The sequence below is a fragment of the Callithrix jacchus genome, chromosome 14, assembly GCF_049354715.1.
Source record: "Callithrix jacchus isolate 240 chromosome 14, calJac240_pri, whole genome shotgun sequence".
In the NCBI taxonomy this organism is placed as follows: Eukaryota; Metazoa; Chordata; class Mammalia; order Primates; family Cebidae; genus Callithrix; species Callithrix jacchus.
Window position 1 is genome coordinate 98,492,327 of NC_133515.1, and position 24,116 is coordinate 98,516,442.

General features: G+C 42.5%; 1 protein-coding gene across 10 annotated transcripts in view; it reads left to right on the forward strand.

The window, feature by feature from the left end:
• Positions 1 to 24,116, forward strand: part of CYRIA (CYFIP related Rac1 interactor A) — a 117,063-nt gene that overhangs the window by 52,958 nt on the left and 39,989 nt on the right. The gene's annotated exons all lie outside the window — the stretch shown is intronic.

The following is a 24,116-nucleotide window of genomic DNA, read 5'->3' on the forward strand; positions in this document are numbered from 1 at the left end:
TGAGCAGTAACTTCTGCCTGAAGCCTCTTCAGTGCAAATGCCCGCAGTTCCCAGGAGCAGGTCCTCCACTTTGTCCAGCCCTGGAGTCAGGAGGACAGGGAGGTAGAAAGCGTAAGTGGCGCGTTCCCGCCATGGAGGATGGAACAGCTCACTCCAAGGCCGAGTGAGCACAGGCCTCCTCTGTGTACAGCCTGAGCCAGGCCAGCCTTGTCCCCTTGAGGGACCTGACAAAGACTGGCTTGTTCTCCCCTGACATCAGGCCTCGCCCTCAGGATTGTTCTGTGCTTCGGGGGCAAGATTTCACACAGTGATGATCGAGCTAAACAGAAGAGAAGAATCAAGTGAAGATGGACCCAGGCATTACCATGCCAACCCTGGGCCTGCAGAGGGCACCTGCCCTGTGTCCTGTCTACACCTCCCAGTTTGCACCAGGGACATACCAGTGGGAGAGCTGCTGGTATCGGTTTGGAAAGGCCAGCTGCCTGGTCACTGGGCCATCAAATGTTGCAGTCACATTCAGTAATAGCTCTAATATGTAGGTTGACTGTTTTCTGCTTTTGCATTGCATCTAGATTTTCTATTATAACAGAGATTTCTGTGGAGAGCTATACCTCGGAAATTTCATAAAGCTCATTTTTGGAGGGAGCTGAGGGATGGTTTGGGCTGCCTCTGTGTGATCCCATTTCCCGGTGAAGAAACAGGCTGGAGAGTGGAGGCAGTGTTGGTCGTGGAAAGAGTGAGGACTTCATAGCCATCTAGTCCAGCTTAAGGATTGAGATATTCTAGTAAAGCACTTAGTACAAAGCCCGGCCTGCAATGGGACTCAGTAAGTCCTGTCACTGGTTACAATGTAAACTTTCATTTGTGCCAAGTGCAAGCAATAAAGGGGCCCCTTATAAAACCAAAGGCTATTAAACCAGTAGGAGAGGAGCTCCCGGTTTAGTGACCAATCCTACAATAACCACTGGGTACTTGGGGGATGCAGACGAAAAAGGGGATATGACACTGGAACCTCAGATCTTAATTCAAGTGCAGTGATTCTCAGACTTGAGGCCACCGAGGAATGTATTAAAACGTAGACCTGCATTGAGCAGTTCTGAGGTGGGGCTGGAGTGGCTGCATTCGTAACACGCTCCCAGGGGGGTGCCAGTTCCCAGACCATGCTCAGAGCAGTAAGAGCCTAGAAAACTCAAAGAAAAAAGTAAGCCATTTTGAATTTCATGGTTAGAAGCAGCTTATGGAAAATTCATTGCCAGAGCTCCTTTATGGACAAGAACTCCTGGCTCCTGTTTGGAGCCTGATTCAGTCCACGTAATGGAGTCACACAGAAGGGAATGGTCTTGATGTGATCATGTTTTAAGTACCGACCATAAAACAGGCAGTAAGTAGGCTGAGCAGCGGGGAAACGCAGATCATCTAATACAGTAGTTGCGGCAATGGAGACATGACCACAGTGCTGCAGGACCAAGAAGAGGTCCAAGAATTTTGCTGTGCCTCAGTTTCCTTATCTAAAAAAACTACTCTGCAGAGAGATTTTGAAGATAAGTAAGAGCCAGCAAAGAGCTTGACATCCAGTAGGCATTCAAGAAAAGGCAGCTGTGGAGAGGGATGTGGCACCTTGCCAAGGCCACGTGGCTGCCAAGAGGCAGGTGAACGGATGTCTCCACGCTCTCTCCTCAGTGTATTTTCCATCCTCCACTGAGGACCAGAGGACCTGAGGTTGTTTGTGTAGCTTAGCTGGGTTGTCAGATGGTATGAGCTGAGGAGCAATGCAAATCTTGTGTTGGAATCACAATTTGCTGTCTTCAAGCGGAATGAAGACTTAGCCTGAACACTGCTTGATCTCTCTGGGAGGCTTGCAAGCTCGCAAGAGGATGAAAGGCAAAGTGTTCAAATGAAGAGGGCTGTGTGGCCGCAGACAGCAGCTCGAGAACCCCGATGATAGGGGAAAGTTTAAACTAGGATAGAGCATGGCTGAGTCATCAGGAGCCGGGCTGGGCTTACACAGAAATTCGGAGATAAACTTTGTGCGTTTGTTTGTTTGGTTTAATTGTGGTCTTGGTTTATCAATCTAAACAGGGAAGTTCCACAAGGACTTTGCTGCCTTCTCTTGTGGACTGCAGATTTCCTGACGGGGCATCTTCCATGGGAGCAACTTGTACGTTTGTCCGCCCCCCATCTGTCCATGAGAACAGGCTCAGGGGTACAGATCATGAATTGAGGGTCTCCAACTATGTGCATTTCCATTTCCAGAGCATTTTCCAGGTCCAGAATGTAATTTTAAGTGGAGGTTTTGTTTAAATGAGCTGTAGAAACTCATTCTGATAAGGTTGTGGTGGGATCCTAACCTCTCTTTTTACCCTTAACTTGAGTGAAGTTGATTCAGCCACAACACAGATGTTTTCCTCAATGGAAAACGTGACTTAAGAAATTAGCTGAAGGGGCTGGAGAGGATAATTACTAAACCAAATGGCAAAGTCTATTCGTGTTTCCTTCTCAAATGTCATAGCCCCGTTTTCTGGCAAAGCGGTCAAGACAAACGCTTTTGAAATGACCTTGAAGCGGGAATTGACTTACTACATTAAGTGAGCACTTAACCGCAACTGTGAGTTTATACACTTTTTACAAATGAGGGGAATAATATTTAGAAAATATTCAGGACGTTGAACTTGATACCTCTGTCCTTTTTTCACCAATTTTTACCTTTGTATTAAGTACCTACCTGACCAGGTCTGGCATTTTTAATGTGAGATGAGGATGCCCCTTAGTGGATAAAGTACTTAACTGCAAGCTTTTGCAGTTGCTTAAAGAAAAGCTCCCCATTTTAGCAGAAATATTCAATATAGTAACTCTTCAAACTGACCTACTGGAGGGTAATTGTGAGAATTACATGAGAGTATTTACATGCAGCGCTTCCTGTAGCATTGAGTGTAGGGCTGACACTCAGCAGATGGCTGCTGTTAGTATAGTTATCGGATCATGAGAATTTGACTTAGATGAAGGCCTCTATGAAAACAGGAGAGTGAGTCTTGGGGTTTCAGTGTCAGGGTCCTCTGTGTCTGCCCTGGTATGCATTAGGAAAGGGAACTGAAGAGAATCATGTGCTCTCCTGCCCAGAGGTGGAGGCATTAAATGCCTGAGAGTGCACTCCTGAAAATGCATGGAAGTCTCCGAGAGGCATTTTGACTTACAGGAATGTATCATTCATTCTCACACTACTATAAAGACATACCTAGACTGGGTGACTTATAAAGGAAGGAGGTTTAATTGGCTCACAGTTTCACATGGCTGGGGAGGCCTCACAATCAAGGAGGAAGGTAGGGGAGGAACAAAGTCACAGATCTTAAAGCCAATCCTGTGACAGCTGCCACTCCAGAGACCCCTCATCTCCAGCCTCCACCCCCCAGTACGTGTGATCTCAGCAGATCCCGAAGTGAAGGACGCTGGGCTCCCTTCTTCAAAGCTCACGGGCTTCTTGGCAGCGGGATGTTCACTGGGAGTTTCTCCTTCTCCTCCATCTCGAGCTACAGCCCCTTTCTGCAGGAAGCCTTCCCAGACTCTTCTAGCCTGGATGAGGTACCTCCTCTTTTGGGCTTTTTGCCCCAGACACTTTGCCCAGATCACAATCCTCACTTGAGCCTTCCGCCCCATTTCAGTTGTCTTTGAACATGAATTCTCGTCCTTACTGCAGGAGCCACATTTTATTTAGCTCTAATCTCTACAAAGAGCAACACTCATGTATTTATCTCTTTGACTAGTCACCAGATTTCAACACTGTATTAAGAACTGTGCTAGGTACAGAGGGTGGCTTGATGATTAACACCTGCTCTCAAGATGTTCAACAGACAGGTGTATTATATTTTTGATAGAAATATATGCAAAATATATATTTTAGGTCTATATATTTTGGGACTAAAAGAAAGAAGAAGTCCATCCTACCTTTGGGGCAAGTGTCAAGGATGATGAAGGGTGTCGGATTGAGGGAGGATCAGTGGAATTGAGTAAGATGGGAAGTGAAATGTGTATAGTTAGATAAGTAAGCAGAACCAATACAGTTTTGCGAAATATACAGAAATTTTGGTTATGCTTATAATTTTCAGAAACATCACAAAAGTTTATCATGTTTTCCAACTACATGCTGCAGTGTACATAGGCTGCGGAGGCCTTGGCACTTTTGAATCTCATCTCTATCATCTGTAACTCAACAGGACTGGACCACTGGGCTGGATTAGGGACACTCCTCCCTGTTCCAGCATTCTAGGGTTTTATACAATGAGAACGTCAAAAATCCCCAAAAATGTATTCAGGCAACCTAATTCCAAACCATGTGCTAATGAGTTAATTAGAAATTAGACACAATTTGCTATGAGTTTCCACAGTCCTCTTCCCCTGACCAGAGGCCACAGGCCATGTCTTAAGCCATTTTCTGTTTCCCAGAAACATCGAATGATAGCACAGGAGTATTCGACAAAATAACATAGCCGCTCAGAGTGTGAGTTTTCTAGTATGATGGGCTGTGTTTGAATATCAGTTCTGCTGGTGATTAACTGAGTTACCTTGATCAAGTTATTCCCTTGCTTCAAGGGTTCTCATATGTAAAAGGGTGATGGTAATAGCACAGAGCCTTGAGTTTGGCATTAAAGATGAATGATACTTATGTATTTAGCACAGTGCGTAGCACAGAATATATGCACACTCTGTGGAAGTCATTATTATTATTCATCTTACTAAGTAAGTAGTAAGTACTCAATTGCATATTTTGTTGGCTGTAAATCAGTACATATTGGTGATATGCTGTGTCTGCCAAAATTCCTCAGTACCATCTTGGGTTGCATCATTAAAGGTTTAGTGTCCAGATGGAAGCGAGATGGAATCCTTCTGGTCGGACCATACTCAGAGGCCTGGAGACGGTTCTGGATACTACACAGTAGTAGCTTCTTTGACCAGTGAGAGTGTGTGAATAAAATATCAGGATGATCTGAGAACCCCTTTTCCCCGTGATATGGAGGAAGAAGCTTATGTTTTGTTTTGGGAGGAGATGCGACAGGGGAGTCATGGAAGATGTCTTCATTCATTACACATGTACGTATGGCATTCCTTCTATGTGTCAGGCCCTATTCTAGGAGTTGGGGATACATAAATAAATGAGATACATATTAAAAAGAAAAACAGAGTTACTGGGGAGTGGGGGTCAAGTAGTATTTTGGACAGAACAATTAGGTTAGGCTTCACTGAAAAATAAATCCCAAATGAATAGATAAAGAAAATCTATGCAGAGTGGGGAAAAAGTATTCCAGGCAGAAGGACTAGCAAGTGCAAAGGTCCTGTGGCAGAAATGTGGTCCCCAGCTGGAAACAGGTCTGAGGAAGGGTGAGATGACATGCCCACGGTCTTGTAGCTAATCCATGTTGCAGTTGAGGTGTTGATAGTCAAAGTCAGGCTTTCCAGACAGCAAAGCTCACTCCTACTGCACTCTGCTCTTCAGACAGGGGAGGGAGAGAAGAGCCTCGGGCCCCAGAGGTCCCCCTTGTGTGCTTTATCCCCTGCATCCCTGGCCTACAGTTCCAGAGATGACCAGCAGAGGGTACCATGCACCGGGTTTCCGCAGCCACTGCCTGAAGCCATGTTGAATGAGCAAATGTCTGCAGCCGCCTCTGTGAGATCTAAATGTCTCCTTGGCAGGAAATCCGCGAGGAGCACGGCGGGGTTGTGCAAACAGCCTTACAATGTCCGCTTGTGTGTGTGCACTCGCCTTCGCCTGTATCGCCCACAATGCTCTGTTTTTTTTGGATAATGGGGCTCTGTGGACCCATGTGCCTTGTCATGCAAAGGGAGTGACCTGCGTTTGTCATAAATGGGCTCTTGTATGATTCATAGTCATGTGAATGATCCCGTCGCAGCAGCGGTTCAGCACCCAGCTTCACCTCTTCACTGACGTGGTGGTCTGAGTCGGCTTTCTTCTCCAGCTCCAAAGCAGCAGTGCAGGATTTATTGCTGAAAGGGAAACGACTTGTTTGCACTGTGGTTGCAATTTTTAAAATGCGAGGCAGGGGGCGTAGATACTTATTTGTTGTTGGGACTTACTGCGTGCCAGATGCTGCATTAAGAACTTTACCTGCCATTGTCTTACTTACTTAGTAACAATACTGAGAAGGAAATATTTTGATTTGCATTTCACTCACAAGGGAAACCCAGATTCAAAAGAGCCCGATGACTCTCCCAACGTCTCCAAAGCTCATGCTGTTTCCATGAAATGATTCCCTTTCCTTTTTAAGTAGGTTGGTCTGTGGTCCACACGCTACAGATCTCTGTCCTCATTCCACTTGGCCATCTATAAACTGAAATTTGTGATCTTAAAATAGATGAGGGATTTCCTCGTTTCCGGGCTTCCGTGTATTTATTTTACCTCCTGAAAATATATCAGTCTGCATGTGTACATTCTTCTGAGAAAGGCAGTCTTCATTAGATTTTCAAAGTAGTCTGTGATCCTAAAACAAAAGGACCAATCACCCAAAAGTGTTTATATTTGGGGAAATGCTTATTTTTCTCTGACCTGCTTTTCTCACCACTGACTTTTCTCTGCTAAATCTGTGTGGTTGATGTCTTTGGTGTTGCTGGATAGCGACTGCTCACCCAGCCCATCCGATCTATCTCAGTAACCATAAATGAAGAATGGGATGTGTCAAACCCTGCTTGGTGGGTGGGTGGGGAGGAGTGAGTAGGCGTGGTTGAAATGGCTAAAACATGGACAGCCAGTCAGAGATAGTCCCTGCAAGAATCCACGACAGCAAAGGTGCTTACTTATGTCTGAGGCTTGGGGAGGAGGTTACTGGGAGAAATAATAGATAGAGCATCTTTAGGCATTCCAGGCAAAGGGAACAGCATGAGCAAAAACACAGAGACGAAAACTAGGCACTGTGGCTCACACCAGTAATCTCAGCACTTTGGGTGGCTGGCCTAAGTGGATGGGTTACATGAGGCCAAGAGTTCAAAACCAGCCTGACCAACATGGTGAAACCCTGTCTCTACTAAAAATACAAAAATTAGCCAGGTGTGGTGGCATGCACCTGTAATCCCAGCTGCTCGGGAGGCTAAGGCAGAAGAATCACTTGAACCTGAGAGGCAGAGGTAGCAGTGAGCCTAGATAGTGCCACTGCATTCCAGCCTGGGTAACAAAGCAGACTCCACCTTGGGGAAAAAAGCAGCAAGGAGCCAAGAACACTTGAACACTTGCACTGTCATACTCTGGCGTGGCTTCTGTGCAGAGTGATCAGAGGAGTTTCAGCAGAGGGGCAGGATCTGGAAAGAGAGCTCCAAGCCAGGTTTGTAGCCTTGCATGCCAAATATAAACTTTACCCACCTTTATTTGACAGCCAGCTTGGCAAGTGTTTACGCTAACCATGGCTAACTTCATCTACACAACTAACTCTGTGTTCTATTTGCTCCCTGGGTTCTGTTTCAAGAAGTAGCAGCTCCCCACCCTGGCCCGTCCCTGCCTGACAGGCCCACCTCCCGTCGCTCGGTAGACTCTCACCTCATCCGCCTTTCCTGTTCCAGCCTTAGGTTGACAGTCTGCACAGCTTGCTGGAGTTCCAGGTCAGGGCTTTTATTTTAGCATGTTAGTTTTGTTTGCAGGGAAGAGTACATTGAAAACAATGGCAGTTGCTCCTTTCAGAAGCCGGAAGCAAAGGCAGAGCCGCACCTGTCTCCAAGATTTCAAGTGAGGTTTTGACATTCTGGACATTCTTGATGCTTGAGAGTTCACGAAGCATGCTAACCTTCCTTGGCCTCAAATTCTTTAGGTTTTTAGTATGTAATAGCTATTATTGCATTTTTTTGGTACTAAAATAATTTTTTATATCCCCCTGCATTTTCTAAAATAAATTTGACCTAGGAGCAAATTCCCTGAGTGCTTCGACATGTAAACTCCAAAGCCTCCTTTGGTACCCAGGTGAGCTCCAGTTTAAGAAACCTCAACATCTGGAAACCTTCTTAGATGTCAAGTCATGCCATGGTCCTGAGGCCATTGAATTCTGCAGGGCCTTTTGCTTCTCAGAAGCATCACTTTCATCAGGACTCACCTCCCTGCCCCTTGACCTGACAGGTTGCATTTTACCACCTGCCAGAGAACTACGGGAGCAGATAAACTTCACGAACAAATGCATGATGCTGTTACCTGGGGAACGAAAGCCAAGCAGAGCTTTTTTGTTTTGTTTTGTTTTGAGTTATATTATAAGCTAACAGAAATGGAAGAGACTTAATTCCTCAGAATTCATTGTATATATGACATTCCCTGCAATATGTTCAGAAACTGATGAATAATCCCAGGGGTCTCCAGTATCCAGTGTAAGAGTGGGAGGAGGAGAGAGAGAGACTAGAGAGAGAGAAGATGAGGACACCCAAGAGAAGGGCAGAGGGAAGAGGCATGGATCTAAGGGAGGCGTGGAGAGCATTTGGTGGGAGAGTAGATCAAGAGGTACAGCAGGTGGAGAAATCTCGGGTGGTGCCCAGGGCTGAGATTGGAAGGATAATAATGCCTTTCATTATTATTGAATAATGAATATTGAGGTGTCATTGGGAGGATAATAATGCCTTTCATTGGGTGAAGGAGGACAAGATTTTGTGAAAGGTGGAAAGTGAGATTTCTGTGTCCTTCCCCAAATGGCTGTGCTTGCTGGCCTGGTGCGGGGAGCAGAAGTCCAGTATAGAGCAAGAGGTTGAGAGTCATCTGCCTGTGACTGGAAGTTGGAGTCCAAAAGGTCTCACCAGGGAGGATGAGAAAAGGCTGAAGAAAGAACATGGAGACCAAGACTTAAAGGCCAGATGGTAGCAACTTACGGAGGAGCTTCCAGAGAAGTGAGAGATGAGGACGGGGGTGGGTCCCAAGCATCTCAGCAAGGAGTTGATCAGCGGTGCCCACGACAAGACCACCTACAGCTCTGCCCTCAGAGGGTTAGAGGGTCCTGGCTGTTGCTTATGTAAATACTTGAGAAAGAATTCTGGAGAAAGGAGGTTTGTAATCCAAAATGACTGACAGTCTGTTTAAGCGAACTTACTGTCAGAACAGCCCAAATTTGAGGTAACTTCTAGGCGTTCTCGTTCACTTTCTAGAATGGAGTTGAACCCAACCCAGAGAGGAAGAGGTACTTGCCCAAAGTTGCACTAAGTGAATGGCATTTCCAAGATGAGTGCTTGGGTCTCTGGGGCCCTTTGCCCTGCAGGGATCCCTTTCCCTTTGAAATGAGGCAGCAGGGGCCTGGGTGGGCTGAGAGTGTCCACCTGCCTAGGTGAGTGAGAAGCAGACGTCTCAAGCAATTTCCTCATCAATGTGTTCGTGATTTCCCAAGAGAAAGGGGACAGGTTCACTGCTGACTTCCCAGCAGTGGCCTGGGCCAGAACTGAGCCCAGTTTGATTGCTCTCACATTCACCAGCATTTGAAATCAGGGGGCACATTGACTTTCATTCTCTAAAAAAGAATTAATTTTGCCCTCATTTCTTGGGTACATTTTGCTGCTGTAATATTGATGTTTATGGAAAAATTAGGTATGATGAAGTAATAGTCTATTTTAGAAAACTGAACTCAGATATTGAAAGAGCTATTTTAAACCTGCACTTAATTGTTTAATTCCATAATGGTTTCTTGGCATTTTTTTTTTAATTCCCATGAATCGCCTTACAACTGGACTCCAGCAGCTTGTATTCCACGGGGAATGCCAAGACCTTTTGAGGGACACCATGGTATTAATGATCGATGAGACTATTCAAGGCATTTTCCCATTCGAGTGCTATTACTTGCAGTGTTAAAACATTTTGAAAACACATTTTAGCCATTAACTCATTTTTATTGTCAGATGAAAGTGCTTAATAGACTCACTCCACTTCAGTTTTATTCCTTCATCTTGGAATGAAATCATCTGTTGGACTCTTGGCAATACTTTCGACAATGGAACGGAAAACCTCATGACTTCATTGTAAAAGATGGCAGATGGAGCAGGGATATACAGCCCAGCCCAGCCATCTAAAATCGCTAACCTGGTTTAGCGAATACAGGCACCCAGAAGTTATCAACTGAACTACTTCATTCCCCTGCTGCATATTTTCCCACAGAAAAGCAGCTGCTTATGTCTCTTAAGAAATGTACCTGTAGTTGAGAAGCATTTTTTAACAGCACCTATTTTATATCTGACATATTGTAAGCTGATGATTAAATGGAAATGGGTAGTTCGTTTTGCCTGTAATTCAAAACAGTCAGAGGGTGTAACGTTGTATATGGGGTTCTGTGGTGACCGAGAAAGCGTGTCTGAGTCATCTGAATTCTAGACATGGCAGGGCCGGGCGCCTTCCTCCTGGGACACCCACTGGATGTCAGCCGATGGTTGGGAGGAGCCAGAAGTGCTGCTGGGACATCTGCAAGCCTTTCATGTCACTGACAGCAGTAGCTTCCCTGGCTGCCCATCAGGATTTCTCCAACTCTGAAACTTGTTGATCAGCTTGAAAGGTAGATTGTCTTAATCGCCCTCCTAAAATCACATCCAGTCTTCGGAAACATTCCTAAAGCCAAAACTGGATCATTTTCTTCTACTCTTGTTTACTTCTACCCTGCTGGGGAAATCTTGGGGCCCCACTGCAGCAAAGTCAGACTCATGGTAAAACAAAACGAGGTAGCAGGTGCAGGTGCAGATGCAGCCACCGGCCTGATGATGTGGGAGGCCAGGTTGCGCCTGTAGCTCTGCTCCCAGCCCCACACAAGGCATTGGCCAGGTGAGTGTTCCTAGACCTCAGGATTTCATAAACCAGTAACATATCCACATAAGGCTGGCAAATTTAGGAGACAACTACAACATCATTTTATAAGATAAATAAAAACCTGTGACATAGAAATGGTGTCTGAATAACTTTCTGAAAGGCTCATCACGTAGGCTTTTTTATTTTTTCTCATTTTGCCTTGGAGGGACTGAGGCTTGGGAACCACCAGTCAGAGCAATCCTAAGGACTTATTTTCCAGTGCTTACTACATGCCAGGCCTGTCCTAAGTGCTGGGAATACAAGGAGGTGTAAAAGCAGCCCTACCCCAGAAGACAGGGAGATACCGGAGAAATCATATATAATTATGGTTTGCTGGGATATGCACTGTCGCATGGCACACAAGGCATGTTAGGTGAGCAGAGAGGAGGAGCTCACTCACGAGAATTGCTTTGTTTTTGCTTGTGTAGAATAGAAGGGGAGAGGGAGAGCTCAGGAGTTCCTTCCAAGGATCCTGATTTCCACCCTCCTACTTGAAAGCAGGTGTGGGGAAGCAATTGCCAAGACCTGGTGCTTAGAGGTCAGATAGAAGGGGATTCCAGTGACCCTGTTCTGTCACTGGTGAGCTGCGGCAAGTTTTTAAGTCCCTAAGAATCTTTATCTCTGAAATTTGGATGATTAGAGTAACTTTCATATGGTTGTTGTAAAAAATAAAATATAGTAATTCATAAAGCACCCTCCTCACTGTGGCCTGCAGATCATTAAGAATGTTAAGCAGACAGAGCAGCATGTGCCAGGGCCCTGAGGCAGTCAGAAGCAGAGTCCCTCTAGGGACGGGATGTGCAGGGCAAAGCTGGAGTGGAGGGACAGGGGCCAGGCTTTCTGTGCACAGTGCACACATTTGAATGCATTTTATCCAGCAGGCACGGAGGAGCCACAGAAGCATGTTAAGCAAGGAAGTAGCATCTCAGATTTGTGATTAGGAAGATGTCTCTGCTGGCAGCATGGAAATGAGTGGAAGGGAGACAAGACTGGTGTCAGGAAGATCAAGTTGCAGGCTATTTGCAGAACACTGGCAAGCTCTGCAAGGGTGTGGATTAGGAAAATCAAGGTGAGGAGGAAGAGAAGTGTGCAAAATTATTCTGGACCACCAGTGAGGGTGTCCTTGCTAGGGAGCAGAGAGCATTCTGGGTTCATCATGTCTTAGAAAGTGAACTTGATGTCCCATTTACTTTTTGTATGAATGGACAGAGCATGAGATTGATAGCCACTTCTAGTCTATTCTTTGACCCTAATGCTGTGGATTCTTGAGCCCATCCTTTTGTTGTAAAATGAGAGCTTTCAAAAGATGACCTCAGTTCTAATGTAGAGTGTATTCTCAGCCAACCTGGATTCCCAGGATTCTTCACATCTGGGTGACAGCTTGCTGCTTCTATGGAGCAAACCCTTCCAGAAGACTTCACCCCACATGGTTTTCTGTTTTCCTTCAGATCCTGAAGAAACACCTCCTTTCCTGTACATGCTATTGAGTAGCACTAGTGTAGACCCGGCCCCTTTGGAATCTGATGGAAACTGTGGGCTCTCTCCCCAGAAAAATTAGCATGTTGATTCAACAATACAGCATTTGGGGATGAAATTTGGGGATGTAGGAGGACTTTATATTATGAAGTCCAGGACCCATCTGGAAGACCTTGAGAAGGATACTTACTATACCTGTTCACAGGGTTCTTACCTGTAAAATGAGTCTAATGATAACTTTCCTCCCTTTGACACATGCTGACACTGAAGATAAATGCAGTCAGACACATCTTTGACAAAATGTGAAATTATATACATATATGTCATTGCTGTATTCATGTTCAGTCTGTAGTTTAAATGCTATGTTGCAAAAAAAAAAAAAAAAAAAAAAAAAAGGATGAGCCAGGATTTCCTTATTACCAGAATGTTGAGTTGTAGGTAATCTGAGTCTTCAATTTCTTTAAGTCTTTGCACCAGAGATGCCAGAGATTATAGATTCTGGAAGCTATTGGGTTATTCAAAATGATAAGACAATCTACCCCTTCTGGTAGAGGTCTTATTATCTGTTAGAGATGAGTATTATCTGACCTTAAGAAAAATGTTAGAAAATAAACCCCGGTAGGGCTGCTGTTGTATTTATTTATTTTCTCACCTTCTGTTCATTATTGATAAAAAGTAGCATTGGGTTAGGAATTGTCCTTTCAAATAGTCATAACCAAAAAAGAAATATCCTAGGAGCTTGTTATCTAATCATGAATTCTGAGCATTGAAATTTTGGGTATACACAGCAGAGGTCATCATTCACACTGCCCTGTTCCCTGGGCTTGCATCCTTTGATATGTCTTATTTATAGAAAACAAACAAATTTCTCCATAAAGCATGATCACATCTTTTAAAAATAAACTCTGCTTGATTTCATTTGGTTTTATACTCTGGGGGTACAGCTAATGCTATCAATTTAATTTTTTTCTTCTAAACAAAAATATAGTTCCAAATAGTGAAAAAACAGTGTCTGTGTATATGAAATCTCCTCCCTTTTTTGAAACTGGAAATGTGACTAGAAAATTATTTTTTAAAGAGAGTCATGGTTTTCCACTGAGCAGCCTTAAAGCCAACTCTCATAGAAGTGGTTTTGAGCTGAAAGCCAAGAAAATGGTCATAGGAAATACCATGTGTACATCCAAAATTGTCACCCTTTAAAGATGAGTGCCTCCCTTGGCAAGGGTATGCCTCTTTTGAAGCACTGCTCCCACTCCTAAAGTGACTAGAGAAACTCCCTTCTTCTAGACTATTTGGGGGGAAAAAATTGAAAGACCCATTTTAAAATACTAGTGCAATAAATGAATCTTGCGGAATAAATCTTTGGTTTTCAGAGGATTGATAGTCACCCAATCTGTATCCTGTGTTCCCTTCACACTCCGAATCCCCCTCTAGCTGGAGGGCTTCTCTCAGCCAACCCGGATTCCCAGGATTCTTCACGTCTGGGTGGCAGCTTCCTTCTTCTATGGAGCAAGCCCTTCCAGAAGACTTCGTCCCACATGGTTTTCTCTTTCCCTTCAGTTCCTGAAGAAACACCTTCCTTCCTGTACATGCTATTGAGTAGCACTAGTGTAAACCCAGCCCCTTTGGAATCTGATGGAAACTGTGGGCTCTCTCCCCAGAATAATAAGCATGTCCATTCAACAGTACAGCATCCTCCACACACCTTCAGCTGACCACACTCTCTGAAGCCCCCAAGCAGGGACCTCCTAAGGATGTGGAGTCCCAGGACTTCTCCTGTGCAGAAAAGAGCATAGACTTCAGATTCACAAATTTTCAATGTCAAATGTGCCTCTATCTTTTATTCTCTTGTAGTATTTGGAAAGTTGTTTAGCCATTTGAGCCTCCATTTTATCCCCCCAATCAACATGAAGATAATGATAGGTACCTGAAGTTTGCTGTAAGGTTTGAAAGAAATAAAGTGTGTGAATGCTTCAAGTACAGTGCCACATGCATAGTGGGCACTCAACCAAAGGCCGATTTATGTTTCTCTCATAAATAGTAGTAATAACTATAATTACTCTGTTACTTAATATATATCGGGTACAAACTATTATTTTCACATTCAATTAGTATCTTTGAGTACTTACAATTTACCAGGAATTGCTTTTAGATAGATTAAATTGTTTAATGAAACTCATGCTGTTTCCCTAAATAGAATGTGCATCACCTGAATGCTGAAGCCAGGTCTTCGCTCAGTGCATACCCCACCTGTAAGTGCCCTGGGGATTAATTCTCTCAGAGTAATTGTTAAAGGGAGTATTTTTATTGGAAAACCAAAGGCGGTAGAAGAAACTTGCCACCTGAACTGTTACCAGATTACCTTTTCATGGATAGGCATTGCTCTTTCCTTTTACTTAGGTAGATCACTGTCACCAAGAGAGTCAGTGTTGAGGAAGATAAACCAGATCTCCTAGGACTGGAGTGGGCAGCCACCCCAAGTCCCCTGCTTCAGATTGCTAGAAAATCTACATGTTGTGAGAGAGATCCAAGATGGCCGATTACTAGCAGCTCAGGATTGTAGCTCCCAGTGAAAGCTCAGAGAACCAGAGGACGCCACACTTTCAGATGAATTTTTGTCGCTCACAGACCAGGAGATTCCCAGCGGAGGAGCCCCATGGGTTGCCAGCGCGACTCTTGTTGCCGGCGCGGTGGTTCTTGGTGCAGAGTAAATGGGACTGGTTCCCCTTTTGGTCAATGTTTGAAGCTCCGGGAAGGCAGAGTCGCCCATTCAGCTGATTGAAAAAGGGACTCAAGAGGGAGGCCAGACCGGAGATTCCTGGGCAGAAAAGCACCATGAATCTTAATGCTGCTGTTTTAGCTGGTGCAGTGGGTTACTCAGATCCCAGCACTGGGAATCAACATGTTTGACATCCACTCAGAGACCTAATTTGAAAGTCGGTAATTACAAACATGACAGGTGGATAAATTTACAATGATGGGAAGAAACCAGCATAAAAAGGCTGAGAATACCGAAAATCAGAATGCCTCTCCCTCTACAGGGTATCACAGTTCCTCATCAACAGGGGAGCAAGGCCTAATGGAGAACGAGTGCATTCTATTAACAGAATTAGGCTTCAGAAGGTGGATAATAAGAAACTTCTGAGTTAAAAGAACATGTTCTAGCCCAACATGTAAAGAAACTAAGAACCTTGAAAAGAGGTTTGATGAAATCCTAATGAGAATAGACAATTTAGAGAGGAATGTAAGTGAATTAATGGAACTGAAGAATACAATACAAGGTCTCCGAGAAGTATGCACAGGTTTTATCAGTCAAATTGATCAAGCAGAAGAAAGGATATCAGAGGTCGAAGACCAACTTAATGAAATGAAACAAGAAGACAAGATTAGAGAAGAAAAAGTAAAAAGGAATGAGCAAAGTCTCCAAGAAATATGAGACTATGTGAAAAGACCTAATTTACGTTTGATAGGTGTACCTGAATGTCATGAAGAGAGTGAATCCAAGCTGGAAAATATTCTTCAGGATATTATTCAGGAAAACTTTCCTAACCTAGTAAGGCAGGATGATACTCAACTCCAGGTAATACAGAGAACACCACAAAGATATTCCTCAAGTAGAGCAACCCAAGACACATAATCGTTAGATTCACCCGGGTTGAAATAAAGGAGAAAATTTTAAGGGCATCTAGAGAGAAAGGTCAGGTTACCCATAAAGGGAAGCCTATCAGACTCACAGCATATCTCTCAGCAGAAACCCTACAAACTAGAAAAGAGTGGGGGTCAATATTCAATATCCTCAAAGAAAAGAATTTTCAACCTGGAATCTCATATCCAGCCAAACTAAGCTTCATAAATGAAGGAAAAATAAAATTTTTCACAAGAAAGCACTCAGAGATTTCATCACTACCAGGCCTGCTTTACAAGAGCTTCTGAAAGAAGCATTACACACAGAAAGGAACAAACAGTATCAGTCATCCCAAAAACTTACCAAAAACTAAAGAGTATCTCCATAATGAAGAATCTATGTCAACTAATGGGCAAAATAGCCAGATAACACTAAATGACAATATTAAACTCACAAATATCAATATTAATCCTAAATTTAAATGGATTAAATGCCCCAATCAAAGACACAGACAGGCAAATTGAATAAAAAGTCAAAACCCATCGGTACACTGTATTCAGATCCATCTCATAAGCAAGGACACACAAAGACTCAAAACAAAGAGTTAGAGGAAGACTCGCCAATTAAATGGAGAGAAAACAAAAAACAGGAGTTGTAACTTTCATCTCTGACAAAATAGATTTTAATAGTAACAAAGACTAAAAGAAACAAAGAAGGACATTACATAATGGTAAAAGAATCAATGCAACACCAGGAGTCAATGATCATAAATATATATGCACCCAATATAGGAGCACCCAGATACATAAGACAAGTTCTTAATGACTTATAAAGAGACTTGGACTCCCGCACAATAATAGCAGGAGACTTTGACACCATATTGTTAATATTCGACGGGTCAACGAGATAGAAAATTAACAGGGACATCTATGATTAGAACTCAGACCTGGAACAAGTAAACTCAGTGAATATTTATAGAATTCTTCACCTCAGATTCACAGAACATAAATTTTTCTCAGTATCACATTACACCTGTTTTGAAAGTGACCACATAATTGGGAGTAAATCACTCTTCAGCATTTGCATAGCATTTCACAGACTTAAATGAAATATTGGTTGGCTGTTTGTTATTTTCTTCCCTTATTCCTTCCTGTCTCCGCTGTTAAGCACAATTATCAGCAAGAGGTTTTTTTTTTTAAATTGCATTTTAGGTTTTGGGGTACATGTGAAGAACATGCAAGATAGTTGCATAGGTACACTCGTGGCAGTGTAATTTGCTGCCTTCCTCCCCTTTACCCACATCTGGCATTTCTCCCCATGCTATCCCTCCCCAGCTCCCCCCAACCACTGTCCCTCCCCTATTCCCCACAATAGACCCCAGTGTGTGGCGCTCCCCTCCCTGTGTCCATGTGTTCTCATTGTTCATCACCCGCCTATGAGTGAGAACATGCGGTATTTCATTTTCTGTTCTTGTGTCAATTTGCTGAGAATGATGTTCTCCAGATTCATCCATGTCCCTAAAAAGGACACGAACTCATCGTTTTTGATTGCTGCATAATATTCCATGAGGTTTTTAATACCTATTTTTAGACTGCATTCCAGCCTGGGCAATAGAGCAAGACTCCTGTTCTTTCTTCCCCTTTCTCTCTCTTTCTTTCAAAAAAAAAGAAAGAAAGAAAATCTACATGTTAACTCTATGTTATTTGACATTTCATTTCTTTTCAGTAGCTGTATTTATGAACTACTTTGGGTGAGTTTTCTTTATTAAATAATTATTTTCCTTAGACTTTGTGCTATATGACATGGGGTACACATAGACACAACTTTGGTTAAAAAGTAAAATCTGGCTGGGCCCAGTGGTTTGCGCCCCTAATCCCAGCACTTTCAGAGGCTGAGGCAGGCAGATCACAAGGTCAGGAGATCAAGACCATCCTGGCTAACATGGTGAAACCCCGTCTCTCCTAAAAATACAAAAATTAGCCAGGCATGATGGCAGGTGCCTGTAATCCCAGCTACTTGGGCAGCTGAGGCTGGAGAATTGCTTGAACCTGGGAGGCAGAAGTTGCAATGAGCCAAGATCATGCCACTGCACTCCAGCCTGGGCAACAGAGTGAGACTCCATCTCAAAAAAGAAAAACAAAGGTAAAATATTTGATGATAATCTGAGTATTATTAAAAGAGTGACCTCATCATTCATATTTTTAAAAGCATTTTTATGCTTGGGAATTTTGCATTAAATATGGGTTTAAATTTTTGTAAAATTACCTGAAGCCTCTAATTATCAAAAACGTATGTAAAAATTGTTCTTTTGAAAATTTAATTGTTTTTCATAAGAATTTATATTTTTTAATCAGCTTCTACACTTAATTTTAATAATTCTAAGTTCTTCATTCTCTAATAATATATGTCTTCCCCCAAGTATATTTTGAATACGAAATAAGAAAACGTATCTAAAATACAGTGTCTTGAATGTAGAAAAATCTCTTTCAGCCATTAATGCCTATAAGCATTTACCTGGCTATAGTTTAATGTAGAGAAGATATGCATAAGGGATCATGGATCTTAGGACACCAAACCTGAAACATAAAGAAAAATGGAAATCATGTGGAATCGTATGATGCTGGGGATGTCAGTCCATTTATCAGATTCCCTGAATACCTTACACTATAAGAGGAGTTGTAATGTTGAACAATTTTATGTAATATTTTCCCAGCCCTTTACAGTATACATGGTGCTTTCACACTCAGTTCATTTGGGCTTGCAGGAGTTCCATGCAGGAGATGCTATCATATTACTGTTTCGTAGATGAGGAACCGAATACTCACAGCTGCAGTGACTTACTCTGGAGTAGCAGACAGTTAGATGGTGCACTTTCTTCTATGATCCCGTTCACATATTACTTGTAGTGTGCACCCTTTTGGATAAGCCGTGTTGTTACTTTGGCCTACTCTGTCTTTCAGATTCACAAACCTGTGTCTTAGTCTCTGTAAATTAGTCTCAGGTTACAATGCATCGGGAAATAGCCCCAGCAAATGCCAGGGACCCAGGGACCCAGATGCCCAGACACCTTCACTTCAGTAGAGAAAGGGCAAAGTCCTGGAAAATCTAGGCAGGGAAGACTGGCGCCTCTAAGAGTAAAAGGCCGCCTGGAGAGGACACAGATGAAAGGAGAACCACCTTCCAATGCCTTTCTCCAAAGCAGAAACATCCAGATAAAGGATGTTGATTTTCAAGACCCCATCCCTTCATGAGTGCGTCTCCAACTGGTATATGCTCTGCTTTCTCTTCATCTGGTAGCCAAGACCTTGTACACGTTGAGTATCCTTTATCCAAAATGCTTGGGACCAGAAGTGTTTTGAATTTCAGATTGTTTTTATTTTGGTATGATACAAATATCATACCTCCAGGTTGAACATTCCAGGTACAAAAATCTGGAGTCCAATAAGCATTTCCTTTGAGTCATGTCAGTGCTCAAAAAGTTTTAGGCTGGGCGTGGTGGCTCATGCCTGTAATTCCAGCACTTTGGAAGTCTGAGGTGAGCAGACACCTGAGGTCAGCAGTACAAGACCAGCTTGACCAACATGGAGAAGCCCCATCCCCACTAAAACTACAAAATTAGCTAGGCCTGGTGGTACATGCCTGTAATCCCAGCCACTTGGGAGGCTGAGGCAGGAGAACCACTTGAATCCTGGAGGCGGAAGTTGCAGTAAGCTGAGGTCACCCCATTGCACTCCAGCCTGGACAACAAGAGCAAAACTCCGTCCCCTCGCCCCTCCCCACAAAAAAAGAAAAGTTTTAAATTTTAGAGCATTTCAGATTTCAGGTTTTTGAAATCGGAATACTCAGCTTGTACTCTCTCCTTGCTCTGCCCCTACCAGACCCTCCTCACAGGAATGAATTTAGATCTAAAAACTTGCATGTGCACCAGTGTAGCTACATTATGTCCTGGTAGTATGTCTGGGTAGGACTCCAATTTAGAAATGATTTCTGAAGATACCAAGGGAGTCAGTGTGTGTGTGTGTGTGTGTGTGTGTGTGTGTATGTGTGTGTATGTGTGTGTGTGTATGTGTGTGTATGTGTGTGTGTATGTGTGTGTATGTGTGTGTGTGTGTGTATGTGTGTGTGTGTGTGTGTATGTGTGTGTGTGTGTGTGTATGTGTGTGTGTGTGTCTAAAGTAAGCCTAAACTTTACAGTATATACAACATACTAGATTTAAGTAATAAACTCTACAAATAGCTCTACAAATAATAATGCTTTACAAATTACTACTTAAACTATTTTATGCCTAGAACATCTCTTATCCTCTGTATGCATTCTATTTCTAATCTTTCAGTATTTTTTTACCTACATTTTTTGCCATACTTATCTCCTTCTTGAAATGTTTCTCCTAATTCACTTTGGGAGAAGTGGAGACATTTCCTATTCTCTGAACCTACATAAGCAGTTTATTTATCTGTAGAAACTACCACGAATCATCATTTTAAGATACTGAGATTCAAGTCCTCCTAGGGATCTCAGAGCGCTTGCTGGATTGCCGTATTCCCTCTGATATAAGCTTCCACACCATAGAGAAAAGCGACAAACTGACATCCTTTGAGATGGACCCAGCACCAGGTCACATTAGGAGGGTATCCATGGAATCACCAAATAGAATGTAGAATCCAGAGTTCCCAGCTCTTCAGAGTACACCTCAACCAAGCTACTCTGTCACCCATTTGGCCGTGAAACCACAGTTCTGCCCATGGGAGCTCAGAGACTCAACTTATTCTCAAATATGACTTCTCTGTGAAACAGCCTCTTCTCTTAGAGACCAGAGGAGGTTTCACTTTGTCTTGACTCTCTCTTAGCCATGATTCTTTTTCCTTTTTTCAATAAAACAAACAAACAATAAAGCTGTACTTCTCTAGTATAACCTGTTTGTATTTTCTGAACACCAAATATTGAAGGGGACACTTCTTTTCTTTGGCTATCCAGGATCCCAAAGTGATAAGTCATCAACAAATGTCCTGGATCGGATGGCTTATAATTCATCTACTTCTTGCTGCTACCTTTACTGTTTCACTTTTTCTGTCCTACTCCTTCTACTTCCGTTACTTATTTGCATTCTTTAACAGTGCATAATAACTAAAGTCATTTTATTGAATGAGATAACTTAAGAAGCTCTATATGAATTAAGTAAGCTATTTCACTAGTACTGTGGTAATGGCTACGTATATTTTGTATTCACTGATGAGCTACTTGAAAAATAATAGGAGAGTATCTGTTATGCAGAATATGGATGAGAGGTCTTTCTAAGTGAAACTCTAGGTCCAATTAAAAATAACTGTGGTGTCTACTAGGTGAACATCTGTGTGATGATGGACCAGTTTACTCTGCAGATCTCCCTAAACCGGAAGATACTCACATGAATTCTTATCAACCTTGGCATGGGGCAGTAAGCATCAAATCATTTGGCCATAGTGAAATGAAACGCAGGCCTTCTAGGTTCCATGGGACTAGACTTGAACTCTGTTCTACGCAGTGTCCACGGCCATTGTTCTAGAGAAGTAACACATCTAGAATACTGGGAGTTTCAAATAATTAATGTTGGTTGATGTTAGAATGATGTTCCAAAATATCTGATGATATCAGCCAAACCACTGAGATAACATTTTAAGAGCTAGAATTCTACAGCTAATATTTGGACATATTTTTACATGTGTTTGTTTCTGTTTTTTTTATTACATTTTAGGTTTGGGGGTACATGTGAAGCACATGCAAGATAGTTGCATAGGTACACATGTGGCAGTGTGATTTGCTGCCTTCCTCCCTTCACCTATATCTGGCATTTCTCTTCATGCTATCTCTCCCCAACTCCCCACCCCCCGCTGTCCCTCCCCTATTTCCCCCAACAGACCCCAGTGTGTAGTGCTCCCCTCCCTGTGTCCATGTGTTCTCATTGTTCAACACCCGCCTATGAGTGAGAACATGCGTATTTCATTTTCTGTTCTTGTGTCAGTTTGCTGAGAATGATGTTCTTCAGGTTCATTCATGTCCCTACAAAGGACACAAACTCATCATTTTTGATGGCTGTGTTTGTTTCTATCTGTTATGAGTTTCAAAGGCTTGACATATTTTCTACTCAGGTACTCTGAAAGTAAAATCACAGACAAGACAGGATTTTAGGAGGAAGCCTAAATTCCATGCAAGTTCCTCATGATACATTCATAGCACAAAACTAAGAAACTTAAGAATATTTAACTTCCATCAAACAGTAAAATCATCTTCCTACAAGAAGTGACTCCAAGTCCAAGCTGAAATTGTTCATTAAGCTGGAAACAGATTATTTCTTTTATTTTTTTTTTACTTAAGGTGCATACTATATCTGGCATTTCTCCCTATGTTATCCCTCCCCACCTTCCCCACCCTCAAACAGATTATTTCTTAGAGATCCAGGAGGATTAGTGAATGCTGTTTAGTGGCAGGAGTGGATTCTACCAGCCCAAGCTTTAGTTTGGCAGAACCTACCTCAAACAGGGTTTTGCTCAAAAATATCTTAAAAGGAAATGTGCATAAATGCAGGGAGAGAATGGAAGAATAACAGAAAGGACAGAGAATAATCTTTGGGGAGAGAGAAGTATGGTGTTTGCTTTCCATTGTGTCTGTGTGTGCATGTCCAAAATATTCCTATACCTCAAGGTGGGAGATGTCTAGGATGTGTCCAGTCCATCCTTCTGCCCAACACATAACTCATTTTTCCAACGATGTTAAGGGCTGATACAGCATTTTTCTACTTAAATATCACCAGTGAGAGAAAACTCACTGTTTCACTAGGCGAGTCACTTAATATTTAGATAACTATAAAGTTTAGACATTTTTTCTCATCATTTCTCTGTTAGTCTTCTCTTCCTTAGAGCAACATACAGCCTATTATATTCCCCCTTCCATAGGCTAATTCTTAACAAGTATTTGAAGGCCATTAGGATAATCATGATGATGATGATAATGATGGTGGTGGTAACTATCACCGTCATCAATAATAAAAGCACGTATTTTTTCTTGAGCACTTCCTGTAAGTGCTGTGCTAAGCATTTTATACTTTTATATCATTAATTCTCACAACTTGATGAAATAGATCCTTTTCAAAAGTTTATTTTACAGATGAGGAAACTGAGGCCTTACAGAGATGAAGTCTCTTGCTCTGGGTAACAGAGGTAGTAGAAAATAGCTGGGATTAGACACCGGCGGTCTAACACAGGGTAGACTCCTTAAACAGTCTCTCTTCTGGTTTCACATTGTGATTTATATCAAGGAGTATGTCTGCAAATGTGTGTTTTCCCAGCGGAGGATTATGGAGACCAGATTCCACCACTTGCTGCATATTCTCATGCACAGAGTCATACTTTCAGTGCATTCTTCTCTCACCACATCTTCCTTAGAGTGCTGTGTTTTTTAAAATTCCTTGTATCAGCATAAATACTGTTGGAAACCATAGGCATTGAAAATTGAAGCCCAGCAGTTCCCTTGCACCAGTTCAGTAATTTTTCAAATTGATCTTCACAAACTGAGATATCTGAGGCACAAGAATTCTCTTACGGTAGAGTTAGAGGAATGTCTTCCCAAGAGCACATTGCCCAGCATTTAATTGCTCTTCCATAAATGTGTTGAATGAATGAGTGGTTTGGTGACTTCCCTAAGAAGATAATGTCTAGAGCTGAGAGCAGTAAAAATTTTTCTGTTTATTAAAAAAACCCTACATTTTAGCTATTCTTTTTTTTTAAGTTGAGACTGAAGATATGTAACAAGTTTATATTTTTTCTGTTGATTTGACTCACTTTTGCAGACGTCTTAGGCTGCAGTTTTACTGAGAGTCACTTTTTGGGCATTATGCCTTTTGATTTTTAAGCTTCCGGAAGTATCCAATCTCATTACCACTGAAACATCAAATCACAAGATCCTCTAATTTGCCTGGGAGCCGAGCCATTCCTCTGAGAAATCTGGCCTCTTAGACATGTAAAGAGAAGTTCCTGGAGTGTTAACCTGTGTTTTCTAAATTCTATTCCTCGTGAGCTTTAAGGAACTTGCGTTTTTGGACAGGTATTTTTAAAATGCTCTCCTTATCTTGTACACTGATATGACATGTTTCACATGTATTAAAGGGAAACAAAGCAAAGCTGAAACATTTGTTGTAAGAATCTAGGGAATTAGGAAAAGTGGAAGGGAAGCACTTTGGAAAATATTCCTAAACT